This window comes from Manis javanica, chromosome 17 (assembly GCF_040802235.1).
Source record: "Manis javanica isolate MJ-LG chromosome 17, MJ_LKY, whole genome shotgun sequence".
In the NCBI taxonomy this organism is placed as follows: Eukaryota; Metazoa; Chordata; class Mammalia; order Pholidota; family Manidae; genus Manis; species Manis javanica.
In genome coordinates, this window is record NC_133172.1 from 51,666,475 (window position 1) to 51,682,947 (window position 16,473).

The following is a 16,473-nucleotide window of genomic DNA, read 5'->3' on the forward strand; positions in this document are numbered from 1 at the left end:
ACAAGGGAAACAAAGGCAAAAATAAACAAGTGGGACTACATCAAACTAACTTCTGCACAGGAAAGGAAACCCTCAACAAAACAAAAAGGCAAACTACGGTATGGGTATTTGCAAATGATACATCTGACAAGGGGCTAATATCCATACATAAAGAACTCATACAACTCAACAACAAAAAATCCAATTAAAAAACGGGCAGAGGATCTGAATAGACATTTTTTCCAAGGAAGACATACAGATGGCCAACAGACACATGAAAAGATGCTCTATATCACTAATCATGAGGGAAATGCAAATCAAACCCCAATGACATATCACCTCCCACCAGTCCAAATGGCTACAATCCAAAATACAAGAAATAACAAGTGTTGATGAGGATATGGAGGAAAGGGAACCCTCTTACACTCTTAGTGGGAATGTAAACTGGGCCAGCCACAATGGAAAAGAATATGGAGGTTCCTCAGGAAACACAAAATAGAAATATCATACAACCCAGTAATTCCATTTCTGAGAATTCACTGAAAACAAAATCACTAACTGGAAGATATATATGCACACCAATATTCATTGTAGCATTACTTACAACAGTAAAGATATGGAAGCAACCCAAGTGACAAACAACAGATGAATGGATAAAGAAGTTGTGCTACATATACACAAAGGAATATTAGCCATAAAAAAAGAAGTCAACCTTGCCATTTGTGACAAATGGATGGACATAAAGAGTCTCAGGTAAGTGAAATAAGCCAGGTAAAGAAAGACAAATGCCATATAAATTCACTTGTATGTGGAATCTAAAAAAAACAAACAAGAAACAGATCCATAAATATTGACAAGAGACTGCTGGCTACCATAGCGGAGGGGATAGATGAATAGGTGAAGGGGATAAGGAAATAACAACTGCAAACTGTAAAATACATCAGTCACTGGAATGGAAGTACACCATAGAGAATATAACCAAAAACAGTAACTTGATATAGTAACAGGGCAACTACACTTACTGTGGCAAGCACCTAGTAACATATATATATCGAGTCACTATATTGTAAATCTGAAACCAATATAATAATTGTATATCAACTTTATTTCAGTTAAAAAATAAAAAAAATCAAAATACCCCACAAGCCCATAGATACAGAGAACAAACTGCTGGTTGCAAGGCAGGGGATGAGGGGATAAAGAAATGGATGAAGGGGGTCAAAAGGTAAAAAGAAAAATATATAAGGTGCATTAATAAGCAACACCAGAAAATAGCTTACTATTGTCTAGTAATTTGTGACCACCTCCTATAACAAAAAAAAGTAAGTAAGTATTAAAGAAAAGAGAGAGTGCACCTGTGATGAACCACCAATGCAGGGAAGGGAGTGGGGAAATCTCCTCACTTAGGTGCCAGGCTCTGGCCTTCACATTCATTAGCAATCTGTCCCACCACTATTCCAGGAATAAAGTCAATAGATATAAAGGCAAGATTGGGGTTCAAAGCCCAATTGCAGCATTACCCATAGAGGTGACCACCCAGTAAAAATGTAACTGTGGTTAAAGATGTGCATAAGTGGCCTTGATATCCCTCCTCATTCACATGCCTTCCATATGAGTCAGGGCAAGGGGAGAACCAGACAGGGGGACATTCATTCTGGGAAGCTCGGAAGAAAAGGAAGGATGTGCACTAGGCTTGAAGTATGAGTCGGGCTCTACAGACAAGCAATGTACACAGGAGAACACAGGCCTGATTCTCAATCCCCATTTCTGTCCTTAATAGCTACATGCCATTTAACTCTTACTACTCTATTTTCCTTACTTTTAAAATGAAGATAATAATAGGACAAAGCACTAAATAAGCAAAAACGCACAAAGACAAACTACCAAATCCTATCAGGCTCACTCCCATGCTTAAAGCAAAAGCCATGTGCCTTAGCAGAAAGCAAAGCTGGCAAAGTTTGTAGAGGACAAAAGAAAACCGGCAGTGGGTCTAATATGGACATAAAACGACAACCAGAAACAGAAGGTCCCCTATGTGTAAAGGGCAAGTGTCCAGGGAAACAAAAAAACAAGAGCCCAGACTCCAAGGAAAGAACACTGAAGTGTACGTATGATGCATAAACGAGCTCTTGGAAAGGGAATGCTTTGGGACAGAAAATGTTAGAAGGGAGGGGAGCCCTTTAGAAACCTAAGGTGAAGGGAAAAGAGACAAAGGGAAATATTTAGCATTCAGTCAGGAAAAAAAGTTTTTAAGCCAAAGCAAAAACAATATATCTCCCCACCTCATTAAAAGCAAAAAGTAATGAAGTGAACAGAAAAAGACTAGAATACATAGTACATTTTTAGTAATATTAAGTACACAACCCCGCCAAAAAAGATTAACTTGTAACAACAGGTATCTAGTGAGGTAGACACTGAAAGACACAAAGTGTAAATGGAAGACACAGGTAACAAAGGAGAGTGGCTTTAGCAACAACATAAAGTAACTCTGGTGGGTAAAGACATCATTATCTATTTCACATATTTGCCTAAGATGGTTCAGCAGCCACAAATGCTAGTCTGGGAACATACTAAAATAGCCTGGAAAAAACAAAGGACCCCAACAGTCAAAAGAATAGGAATTCCGAAAAAGAAAAGTGTTAAAATTCCCTGAAAGAAAACATAATTAATAAATGTTTTATGCTGTAACAGAAATCCAACTCTGTGAAGAAAGTTGAAAATACTGAAGTGTTGTGAAGTGGTCTATATTTCACTGTTAATCTTCTGACTAGGAATGCTTTGGGGAGAGAAACTCCCCCCAAAGCCTACTGTAAGCCTACTGTAGAAGGCAATTAAAAATAAGCCCAAATTACTAATCTTATGATTCAGTAACAGCATATATTCAAATCTATAAAATAAGTAAAATCTTAGAGCCCTTTCAGGGACTCTATCAGGGTTCCAGCTAGCAAAAGATGGCATCCACAATCTGGGCAATTTGAGAGAATTTAATATTTAACAAAGGTGTGGGTTTAAGGTTCAGAGAAGCCAAGAAAGCATAGTGTACTGCCCCAGAACCATTCACACACCTAGGCTGAAGACGCAACATGAGGAACTGGAAGCTGGAGGGGGCTCCAGGACAGGAATCATGGCCATTAGTAGAGGCCTGCAGACAATGCGCAACAGCCTGGCAGGGAAGGAGCAGGAGACTAAATACCTAGCCTTCATTCCTCCTGCCCTCTGGTCTCCTGCTTGTACCTCCCACCACAAATGGAAGCCAGAAAGGAAAGGGACCCAAAGACACAGTGCACACGGTAAGCCTCCAGGAACATGTATCAGAGGGAAAAGGAGATATATATGTGGCTCTGGAGAAGAAAATAGAACATATCCAATACAAAGGCTATATTTACACAAGACCCAAAAAGCCAGAACCTAGATCTACCAAAGCCACCCCAGATTTACACTGTAGTAAAGACTTCAGCTAACCAGACTAGAAAACTGAAGCTAAATAGTCTTAAAAAAAAAAAGTGTACAGTATGGAGAAGACAAGTAATGACGATAGCATCTTACTACAACAGAGGGGGAGAGGACTTGATAATATCAGTGAATGTGGAAACCACAGTGTTGTTTATGTGAAACCTTCATAAGATTGTGTATCAACGACACTTAAAAAAATTAAAAGACTGTTATATGTCCTTTCCACAAAAACAGCATAGTGAACATAATTCAAGTTTTTACAACATAATCTCTAATTAAGAGTCCCTTGCAACCCTAAGATTCTGCAGGATACTAGATATCCAACTGTACAGAATTATATGGAATAGCAAAAAGACAGGTCATTGAGATTAAACTTCAAGACATCTCTCAGAAATCTCATTTTTTTAAAAATCATTGTTTTCCCAGAAAACACAGCAATTCACTTTATTCACTCTCCTACTCAACTAGTATTTACTAAGCACTTTACTATATACCAGAAACTGTGCAAGATCATGTAGGTTAAAAAACAAGTCTTCCTCCTATCACACACATGAAGTTTCAGATCCAAAAAAGAACTAAAACATCCAGAATATATAAAGAACTTCTACAACTCAACAATAAAAAAAAAAAAAAAAACCAATTTTAAATTGGGGAGTAGATGTTGAAAAATTTCCAATGATATGCAAATGACCAAAAAGCATATGAAAATATGCTCAATATCACTAATTATTAGAGAAATTCAAGTCAAAACACAATGAGCTATCACTTCACCCATTAGGATGGCTACTATTAAAAAAAAAACAGAAAATAACAAGTGTTGGCAACACTGTGCAAAAACTGGAGCCTTTGTGCACTGTTGGTGGGATTGTAAAATAATGTATCCCATATGGAAAGTAGTATGGGGGTTCCTTAAAAAATTAAAAATACAACTACCATTATGATCCACCAAATCCGAGTCCTGGGTATATATCCAAATGAGCTAAAAGCAGGATCTTAAAGAGATATTTCCACACCCATGATCACAGCAGTATTATTAACTATAGTCAGGAGGTAGAAGCAACCTTAATGTGCACTGACAGATTAGTAAACAAAATGTGGTGTGTATACACATACATATTATATATTTATACACACACACACACACACACAATAGAACATTAGTATAATCTAACAGCCCATGTTGTAGCATGTGACAGAATACTATGCAGCAGGCAGAATTAGATGAACTAGCTTTACTTTGAGGAACATGGGTAGTCCTTAAAAACAGAAGCAAAAAACTAAGGAACAGGGTTCCAGGTTCAGTATCTCTCCCACTGAATGCAGCCATAAAACCTGCGTAAGTATGGAGCAGCTATCTAAGGACTCAGAAAAGTAAGTAAGAGCAGATAGATGGAGACCAGAATTCGAAGTACCAATAAAGAAGCAATGAGTTTTTTACTTTTTTCCCCATCAGATATTCCCTAGTCTAAAATGCAAGGCAGCCTGAAACCCAGAAATGAACATTGGCATGGAAAGGAAGGGCATCAAGAGAAATTCTCTAGTCCTGGCTTGAGGAATTGGAAAGGCGATCCCTGGTGTGGACAAAGTGGATGAAATATACCAAAACAGGAAAGTCAGTTCACATGGGAGAAGACAACACAGCAATGGTGAGATTACACAGATGTTGGAATTAACTGATAAAGACTTTAACGCAGCTACTATAAAATGCTAGAAGAGTCTCAGAAAAGAAAGAGGAAAGAAATGAACAGAAAGTCTCAGAATAAAACATGCAAAGAGGAAACAAACTTTAGAACTGAAAAATGTCAATAACCAAAGTAAGAAACTCACTATATGAGCTTGATAACAGAATGGAAATGATAAAGAGCCAGTGCACTTTAAGATAAATAAGTACACAATGTTGCTCATGTGAAACCTTCCTAAGATTGTATATTAATGATACCTTAATAAAAAATGTAAAAAAAGATAAATCAATAAAGTATCCAATCTGAAAAGCAGACATAAAAATCACTGAAAAAGTGAACTAAGCTTCAGAGATCTATAGGACAATAGCAAAGGGTCTAACATTTGTAGAGTCCCAGAAGGATGAAAGAAACCGGGTGATACCAAAAACAATTGAAAAAATTTTGGCAGAAAACTTCCCAAACTTAACAAAATATGTATACACTGGAAAAAGCTCAGTGAACTCCACAAACAATGCATTACATATAGATGATCTATTTGAATGACTATGGATTTCACATAAAAAACCCTGGAAGCCAAAAAGAAATGGAATGACATTTCTAAAGTGCTGAAAGAAAAGGACTGTCAGCCCAGAATTCAATATCCAGTGAAAATATCCTTCAGAAATCAAGATGAAATAAAACTATTCTTAGATGAAGGAAAACTAGTAAGAGAATCTGTCACCAACAGACCTGCCCTAAAGTTTTCCAGAAGAACCGTTAACAGAAGGAAACTTGGAAAACTAAAATAAAGGAAGAAATGGAAAATATCTAGAGCTTACATTATAGAAATGGCAAATATCTGGGGAAATATAACAGATGGTTCTAGAGTCTCTTAAATTGTTTTACAGTTAAAGGCAAAACTAGGAATACTGTGTCTGTCAATGTATGTAGATGCAATACATAAGATAACCACAATCTAATTGGATAAATGGACAGAGTTAAAGGTCTGATGTTTCAATAGGTAAAGAAAAAGAACAAAAAAAGATACATCATGCAAATGCTAACCAAAGGAAAGCTCAAAGTTTGCACCCCTTTGACCACCTCCCCCTACTCATTTTGGTATAAACTTCCAGTTATAAAATAAATCATGGGGATGTAATGTAGAGCACAGCGACTATAATTAATAATATTGTATTACATAATTGAAAGTTGCCGAGAGCTTAAGGAGTTCTCATCACAGATGAAAAAAGGAAACTTTAACAGGATGTTAGCTAGACTTACTGTGGTGATCATTTCACAATACATACAAAAATCAAATTTTTATGTACACCTGAAACTAATGTTATATGTCAATTATACCTCAATTAAAAAAAATAGTCAGAGGGACTATATTAATGTTAGATAAAATAGCCCAGAGCAGGGAAAACCCAGGGTACAAAGGGTATTATATGATTAAAGGGTGAATTCAACAAGAAAATGTACAATCCTAATACTGAATGCAGCAAACAATAAAGCTTCAAAATGCATGAAGGGCAGAAAAGGAGAAACAGACAAATCCCTAATTATAGAGAGTAATTATTCCCTCAATTGATCAAATTAGTAGACAGAATATCAGCAAGGATACAGACCTGAACATCACCACCAACAGATTGTATCTTTGACATTTATAGACAACTCCACCCAAGACAATGCACATGGAACACACATGAATGGAGACCATACGAAACAAACTTTAACAAATTAAACAGAACTGAAGTCACACAAATATGTTCTTTAACCAAAATGGAATTAAACTACAAATTGACAGTAAGAAAGATAACAAAAAACCTCCAAACACTTGAAAATTAAACAACCATGGTCAAAGAGAAAGTTTCAAGTGGAAAAATTTTTTAAAGGTTTGTACAGCATGAAAATGAAAGTACAACATCAAAATTTGTGGGATGACAGTACTTTCAACACTACATGCCTATCAGAAAAGAAGGTCTCAAATTAGTGATCTAAGCTTACACTGTAAGGAACTGAAAACAAAATTAGCCCTAAGCAAGCAAGCAGTAGGAAACAATACAAAACAAGGCAAAACCCAACAAAACTAAGAGAGGAAAAATAGAGAAAATCAATGAAACCAAATGCTGGTTCTTCGAAAAGATAAAAAAGAAAAAACTTATAAATCTATAGCAAACTGACCAAAAAAAGAAAAATACAAATTATCAGGAATGAAAGAGGGGGATATCACTACAAATCCTACACATTAAAAGGGGACATTATGACCAATTTATATGTATAAATTCAACAATGAGACCAAATGGGCAATGTCAGAAACTCAGTTACCAAACTGATACAAAGAAATAAAAATGTTAATTACCCATGTATATTACAAAAACAAAGAACCATTACAGATAGTTACATGACGGTACACACATGAAAATCCATGAAGCTGTACACTAAGATCTGTGCATTTTATTATATGTACCTCAAATAATTAAATTAAAAAAGCATTAAAAAATTCCACAAGAAAACCCAGGCCTGGGGGGCTTCTCTAACAATTAAGGAAGATGCTATCCAACATTTAAGGAAAATCAGCACAATTACATGAACCTTCACACCCAGTTAGGCTAGTATGAGAATTAAATAAAAATTTGTAAAGAATTTAGAAGAGAGCCTGGCACATGGTTAAGTATTATATGTACACAGTAAGCACAACACAAACATTTGTCAGATAAAAATTCCAGTCAACACAATATCCATCATATAATAGACAAATTTTCACAAATGCCTAGGGTGCCTAAATGGTTTTCTTGGCTTCACTGGAGATGGATGGTAATTATAGATTTGCTTTGTTTATGTCACCGTATTCCTATTATGTTAATATGTGTGTGCAAATTAGTTAGTAGTTTAAAACCTATACATACTTAAGGTACTCTACAAGAAGATATGTCAAAGAAATAATAAATCCTCCCATGTTTCCTTCCATATGCTACATCTGTAGCTTTTCTTCTTTCTTCCTAATTACAAACCTTAAATAGAATTCGTGCCTCATATCGAATTTACCGAGTATCATAATTCCTCCAGGTGGTAAAGATACCTCGAGACAAGTGCTGGGCATAGAAGCCACAGGGCATAAATCTGCAAAGAAGTAAAAAGCTAACCTTTTCAAACAATATGGCTTCTCTCTCACTTACCAACTTTACATTTCCCTGTATGGCCCCGGAAGATGACTGGTTAGCCAGAGACGGGTAAGATTCCTCAAGGGAGGAACAACCTAAGACAGGCACAGTCGCAGGGGGGCCATCAGGTGAGAATTTGGGGATTAACAGAGGTGAGGCTCAGAACCTCACCCCCCCTGCTTTGAAAGAAATCTTCTGCATCCGTGGATGTTTTGCTGCCCTTGTCTAGCCTGGATTAATACTTAGTCCATAGGCACACACCTGATCATCTGATCATCTACATTTGCCCTCTTACAGCACTAAACTATGTTTTCTACCTTTATCTTGTATCTACCTACCACTTCAGCATTTTATTAAAAATAAAAATAATAATAATAATAAAGGGAGAAATGTGGGATCAACATATAAATCAAGTACAAAAATCAAACGAATATTCATATTTGACCTGATTGTTTATAGGTCATAATGCGTGATCAAAACCGAAAGTTTCTGTGATGAATGCCCTTGTACTGTTCACCATGTAAGAATTTATTCACTATGTAAGAATTCGTTCACCCTGTAAGAACTTGTTCGTTATGCTTCAGAAGATTGGAGACTGACGAGAATTAGACTTGAGATGGATTAATGATTGTACATTGAGCATTGACCCCCCCATACTGAATTTTATTGTTGTTAACAACCATTTGATCAATAAATATGAGAGATGCCCTCTCAAAATAAATAAATAAATAAATAAAGAGGAAGAATAAAGCAAATGAAAATTAAAAAAAAAAAAACACATTTTATCTGTTTAATTATCCTATGGTAGAAGAGGTAACAACTTTGTAATAGAAACGTTAGATGGGTACCAGCTTAGTTATTATATTAATGGCTTGACCCAAGATGCTGCAGTCCTGGAGGGCAGAGATTTTTGCCTGTTTTGTTCACTGCTAGGCTATACATCAAGCATCTAGCACAGTGCCTGGCATATACAGGTGCTTAATAACCATTTGCTTAATGAGTGACTAAATGGATGGATGGACATTAAAATGGCCTGAGCTGAGGGAAAAAAAAAAAAAAAAAAATTCCAGTCAACAGACCCATACTCAAAGAAAAGGTCTTGGCTCATCACCTAAAGATTAACTGATACATGTACTCTTAACTGGTTTAGGTTACAAATTAAATGTTTAAGGTAAGCTAAGTCCCTCTCTCCCTCCTTAAATTTTTTGAATAACCTATGTTGACATCACTGGAGGATCTCAACTCTTTATTATCAGTATAGCTGCTTGAAGGCAAACACTATTTCTGGATTGCATTGTTGTTCCCACAGTGCTTACTTAGCTTTCTACAAAGCACTCACTCACTTATTAGTAAGAAATTTAACAAAAAATGACATTCCTTTTTTTTTATTTCCACTAGTTTATATAACTTGTTTTAGATTTAAGGAAAATAACTTGCCAATGTATTATATTAATTTAAGGTTTAAGGATTTTCATCTTTCAGAAATAGATTCCGATTCTACAAAAACTATTAACAATGACACTAAACTACAAATATAGTAACTTAATAAGCACCTGTCCTAAATCACTACCAATATTTGAGATAAATCATTAGACCCAAAACCAGTCTAATACAAAAGCTAATTACCATTACACAATTTGAACCTGTGCTTCCAAAGCTAACTACCATAAACCTTGTACCCTTCATGATTAAGAATATTGATTTTAGGGATAATAACCTAAAAGTTAATAAAGTATTCTGGTCAACAGTTACATATACACACACACACACAAACACACACACACACCACATAATATTTTCTGATACCTAATTTAAAATTCTTTTTATGATTCAGAGGTTAGTCTTAAGGTGACTTTATGCCTCTGTATCACTCACTGAACATTTGTTGAGTGCTATTCTGTCAAGCACTTGTGCTAAGCCTCCACTGCTGCTGCCAAGAGACATTTAAACAGTACCTGAACCTACCATTTAAGGAGCTCACAATCAATGTGAACAAGGGACCTAAAAACAACTATAAAACATGTATAACAGAAACCCTACAAAAGGATTATGAACTAGTGATTGCAAAACTATTTCTCAGAATTCTATCTTGTTTATATATTGAATTACTAATTTTATGAGTGAGATAGTTAGGTCACACATTGGTCAGCAACCTCAGGTGCCCTTCTCGGCTCTTTCCAATACCTCACTTTAACCTAATCCTTAACATTGGAACAACAAACTCATCTAGTCCTCTTTCATCCCTCTGGCCTAGGTACCTTTTAAAGCTAGCTAATGTCTTCATTTTGAAGAAGGGAAGGTGTAAAAGCTATGACTGCATCACTCCTCACGTTATTTGTGGTGGGGGGGAGGGAGACTGCTGCAGCTCAGAACTGCTGCTCAATATAGTGAAGCTGCCCACAGGTATTAATTCTAAAAGCTCTATTTAAAGTAAAGAAAAATAGCAAATTAGACCCTGAAAGGACCAGCTTTAAAATCTGTAGCTCCAAAAGTACCAGGTGGGGAAAGCAGCCAGATTTCAAAAGTGGCTAGAACGGTTATTTTGTAGTATATGGGTAATTTTTGTATTTGAAATGCTTACTTTATCCTTAATACTTCTTTCTTATAAAGTAAGTAATATGAACACATTTAGGTATGACCACTGTATTGCAGCAATGAAGACATGGTATAAAGGGCAAAGTAATAGAGTCCAGTCCTTAAAACAATTTCATTTACAGAAGACCAAGTTTACTCTACTTCCAGAATATGAACTGTAGTCAGATCCTCACTGACCAAAGTCAAGATTAAAAATTTAGCAAGATAACGAACCACATGAACAGAATAGAAAGCCCAGATACAAACCCATGCATATATGGTCAACTAATATGAGATAAAGGAGCCATGAATATACAATGGGGAAAAGACAGCCTCTTCGATAGCAGGTGTTGGGAAAACTGGACAGCTACATGCAAGAGAATGAAACTGGATTACTGTCTAACCCTATTCAGAAAAGTAAACACACATGGTTCAAGACCTGAATGTAAGACATGAAACCACAAAACACTAAAGAAAACATAAGCAAAAAGCTCTTGAACAATAACATGAGCAATTTTTTCCTGGACACATCACCTCAGGCAAGGGAAAAAAAAACGAAAAATGATCAAGTGGGACTACATCAAACCAAAAAGCTTCTGTACAGCAAAGGACACCATCAGCAAAACAAAAAGGCAACCTACAGTATGGGAGACTATGTAAACGATTTATCCAATAAGGTGCTAACATCCAAAATATATTAAAGAGCTCATACACCTCAACACCAAGAAAAAACAAATAACCCGATTAAAAAATAAGCAGAGGATCTGAACAGGTATTTCTCCAAAGAAGATACACAGATGACCAACAGGCACATAAGACGATGCTCCACACTGCTAATCATCAGGGAAATGCAAATCAAAACCACAATGAGATACTACCTCACATCCCAGTGGTCACTATTCAAAAGACAAGAAATAACAAGTGTTGATGAGAATGTGGAGAAAAGGGAACCATCCTACACTGTTGGTGGGAATGTAAATTGGTGTAACTGCTGTGGAAAGGAGTATGGAGATTCCTCAAAAAACTAAAAATAAATACCATATGACCAAATAATTCCACTTTTAGGAATTTACCCGAAGAAAACAAAATCCCTGATCCCAAAGGAAATATGCCACCCCTGTTTATTGCTGCATCATTTACAATAGCCAAGATATGGAAGCAACCTAGGTGTCCATCAGCAGATCATCGGATAAAGATGTGGTACATACAACAGTTATTCAGCCATAAAAAAAGAAAGAAATCCTATCATTTGCAACAACATAGATTAGAGTATGAGGCTCAGTGAAATAGCCAAGTGGAGAAAGGCAAATACCACATGATTTCACTTATTTTGTGGAGTATAAAAACAAAGCAAAACAGAAAGACAAACCAGCTCATAGACACAGAAGTGACTGGTGGTTACCACGGTGGGGGGAAGAGGCTGGGATGCAGGGTGGGGTGGGGGGTGCTGGCGGATGAAGGGTAGATAGGGACACAAAATTCACAATCATAATAAATTTGGTCATGGGGATCGTTGTACAGCATGGAGAATATAGCCAATGATTCTGTAACATCTTCCTGTGTTGACAGTAACTGCACTAGAGGGAGTGAGGGATTTAATAATATAGGTAATTGTTGAACTGTGTTGTACAGAAACCAATGTAAGATTGTATATCAAAGATACTTCAATTAAAAAGGACAGATCAACAGACTATTAAAAAAAAATGGGACCACACACAGTAGCCACATGTATTTAACTCACAAGAAAAGTATAGCCTTCAGAATTCAGAGGCCATCAAGATTTTTCTGGAAGGAGGTATAAACTACTGAAACGTGCAGGCATTACAAAAGTACCATTATCTTAAACTTGTTTCTCAATAAAATTAAAAACATTACAGAAAATTCATTGAGTATACTTTTAAGTTTTCTTAAGGTGTATTTTTACAAAGGTGTAATCGTGGACTCAACACTACTTAACCTTTTTATCATTTAACATCATCTGTTACAATCTTTATAACCTTACCTGGCTGCCTAATATTCCACTGAGTAATATTTTAATCAATTCCCCCTTTTAACATTTGTCATGTAAATAACGCAGAAATTAGTATTTGTGTGAATACTACTTTTCCTGTATTTGAAATTATTTCATTAGCCTACACTGTTTTCTAGTTTTATTTTTTAAATCAGAATAGACTACACATATAATTGGGATTTGACTCTGATTTTAAAGGAGTAAGAGCTTAAATTAAATTAAGTAGACTAGAGTTGGGAATTCTGCAGCTCTTGATTATCAGAAGCTCCAGGCACAGGAAGGGGGAGAATGAAAACAATTTCGACAAAACAACACTACTTTAATAAGATTTAAGAAACTAGGTGACTTAAAATGTAACGCTAACAGTGACATTTCAGAACTCTTTCACCCTCTAACAAGAGGATGTTACACGCACTATGTGGTTCTGAGGAACCTGTAAGAACAATTCCCGAAGACTATTAGATTGTAGGTACAGGAGTCCGGGCTTCCAAGGGAAGAGGGCGGGGCTACGGCGACACAATACACATACAATCAATCAACGGTCACATTAGAAAGAGACATAAGGGGGGCATAAGTCAAACAAACAAAGCGCTGATAGTGTTGAAACTGGATGAGTTCATTCATTATGCTCTTTTTGTTTGAAATTTTCTTACTAAAAAGATAAAAAACATAATACATAAGCATAATAGAAAAAAATTACAATCCCCAAGAGTTAAGACGTTTTTAATTTTACTACCACGGAAAATGAAAGGCGTCTATCTTTCCAATTACCTAATTATAAAGGGACGCCGGAGGGTGCTGATCGCTGTCAAAGTTGGTGCTGCTGGAGTTTCAAGCCCTCACCCCCAGCACCCCGGAGAACAGAGGCGTGGGTCCAGGGTGCCCGCTCGCTCTCTCCCCAGGTCCGCGGAAGGGCAGAGGCCGCCGCTTGCTTCGGCTGAAGAAAAGGGCAGTTTCCTCCGGGCCGCCCGGGCGGCCGTCACCGGGCGGAAGCTGCGGGCCTCAGCGGCCACCAGACTCTCGTAACTCTGCGGACGACCACCTTCCCGAGGCCTGGGATCCCGAGGCAGCGCAGGGGCGTCCCCGGGAGTGCGGCGGAGCCCAGGCCGCGGCGTTTCCGCCCGAGGGACGCCTCGGGGCAGGGAGAACAGCAGGAAAGCTTGGCAGCTTCAAGGATCCGAAACCACAGGTCTCCTGGCGGTCCGGCCCCGCGACGCCCGCGGCCTCGGGAGGACCCCCAGGCCGCAGCCCCTGCGGACCGACCTTCGGCCTGACACCCTACCCCATTCAGGATCCTTCCCTTTCTCCCCACCTTCCACCTCAGCTGTCGTCTCAACTCAGAGCTGCGGACTTTTAAATCCCGAGCGCACGGCGAAGAGGAAAACAAAGACCCCTGACGCAGAGGAAGCCACACTCACCGAGCCGAATCCAGATGTAAAAACAGCAGAGACGAACTTCGGTTTCAAGGTTCAGCATCCAAAATGGCGGCTCCCCCGGCCTCAGCACAGCAAGCGCGGGCGGAGGAATCCGCGGGTCGAGCTGGCCACGCCCTCCTTTGCAGGCATTGGCTGCGCGCTTGCCGCTCCCGAGACTCGTGCCCTGAGTGCCTGGGGGCGCCCGTCGGAGCGGGCGCGCCGGGGACTTCTTCCAGCGGCGGAGGTCCGGTGGGTGACGTTTACGCGTCTCCCTGCGTGAGTCACCTGCTGGGGGGGCCGCGCCCTGACTTTCGCAGGTGTTACCGTGCGAGCAGTGAGGCTGGAGGGCGGGGCTTGTTATCTGACTCCGCGACTGGCGCCCTGTTCCGCGTTGTTCCAGTCACTGGAAAAACCGGTTCTTGTACTGCCCTTCAAATCCTGTTATTGCCTGAGATCTGTTCCCGTTCTTCGCTGGACTTCGCTCGCCCTGCTGGCTTTCCCCGACTCTCACTTTCTTTCCTCCGGGGGAAATGGCAGAGCGGGTTTCGACCCTTCTCTGGCAACTCACTGCTGTTTATCCGACCCTTCATCCTCCTCCCCTAGTCGCCCGTCATCTTTCCGTCTACGAACTCTCATACCCCTGCCCCAGGTCGGATTGCTCTTCAATCAGAATCTGCACAGCCTGTATAATTTAAGTTCAGGACTGTTTACACCGCACCACGTTCTCTGGGAATTTACTTCATCCCAGTATTCAAAGGGAAGTTTTTCATTTAGTAACCTCTATTTTTAACTTGAAAACCATGATCTCGGCTTAGCTTTGCAAGGGGCTGCCTGCCATAGCTCTTGGTTTGTAGAAGGTAATCCTACTCCCTGCTGTAGAGGCTGCATCTCCTGAGACTGTAATTGCAATTTGCTTTTAAATTGTGATGCGGCAATTTGTCAAGGATGGAGCTATGCGTTACTACATGAGGTTTATATGAATATAGAAATACTATCTTTATAACCACTTGCAGTATTTCTAAACAAAACCAAGTTCCAGAACCTCCAAAATACAGTTTTGTTCCTTTGAACAGAAACTGTTCCCCCGCCCCCAGGAAATACATGCATATATAGTCTGTTCTGCAGTAAGATAATAGCATCTAAAAAAATAAAAGTGAAGGCAGACTGCTCGAATTTAAAAAGCCTTAGAGACACAGTAACCAAATGTAATGTGTGTAGACCTTGTTTATGTACTGATTCAAACAAACCAATTTTTATAAAAGACGTTTTTGAGACAATTGGGGAAATTAGATTATGGAATAGGTATTACATGATACCAACGAACCAAAGAATTGTTATTTTGTTAAGCATAAATGGTATTGAGGTTTTGTAAGAAAATATCCTTTTTTAAACTTTTTAAGAAATGCATATTGTACATAGGGATAAAATGGTGGCAAAAATCTTGAGAATTGTTGAATAGATGACAGTTATTAATGTACTGTCTTCTCTACCTTTAAGTTTGTTTTAAAATGTGCATAGTCAATTCTCAAAAGGTGGAAGCAATCCAACTGCCCATGGACAATGACTGGAAAAAACTACGTACATACAATGAAATATTATTCAGCCTTTAAAAGGAAGGAAATTCTGACACATGGATGAATGGTTGAATATTGAGATGGTATGGTACATGAAACCAGTCACAAAAGGACACTTATTGTATGGCTCCACTTATATGAGGTACCTAGAGAGGTAAAATTCAGACAGAAACTACAATGGTGGTTGCCAGGAGATGGGGAAAAGAGTAAGGGTGAGTTAGTGTTTAATGGATATGGAGTTTAAGTTTGGGAAGATGAAAAGTTATGGCAATGGATGCTGGTGATGGTTATACAACAGTGTGAATGTACTTGATGCCAGTGAACTGTACTATTAAAAATGGCTAAAATGGTAACTTCTGTATATGTTACCACAATAAAAAATATTCAAGTAAAACGTTTAAAACTAAGTCTATGTCATGGGAGAATTAAATAGCCAGTATATACACTAGTCATTTAAATGCAAAATGGGGAACCTTCTACAAGAAAACTGGCTTTAGATTAAAAGAAACTAAAGAGACATAACCAAATCAAATATATGAAACTTAGTTGGATCCTGGTTTGAAAAAAATAGATATTTGGGGGAACAACTTGGGAAATTTGAATATGTACTGGATATTAGGTATTATGAAATCATAAGTATAA

General features: G+C 38.1%; 1 protein-coding gene across 5 annotated transcripts in view; it reads right to left on the minus strand.

Annotated features, from left to right (window-relative positions):
* Nucleotides 1-14,452, minus strand: part of IST1 (IST1 factor associated with ESCRT-III) — a 31,905-nt gene extending 17,453 nt beyond the window's left edge. Inside the window, exon 1 of one of the 5 annotated variants that reach the window (XM_073225948.1) lies at nt 14,261-14,452. The gene's annotated coding sequence lies outside the window, so the exon portion shown is untranslated. Of the gene's footprint in view, nt 1-13,613; nt 13,770-14,260 lie in introns of those variants that run through there. The other 4 variants (XM_037025267.2, XM_037025260.2, XM_037025264.2 and 1 more) reach the window with 4 other exon arrangements.
* Nucleotides 14,453-16,473: the final 2,021 nt, after the last annotated feature.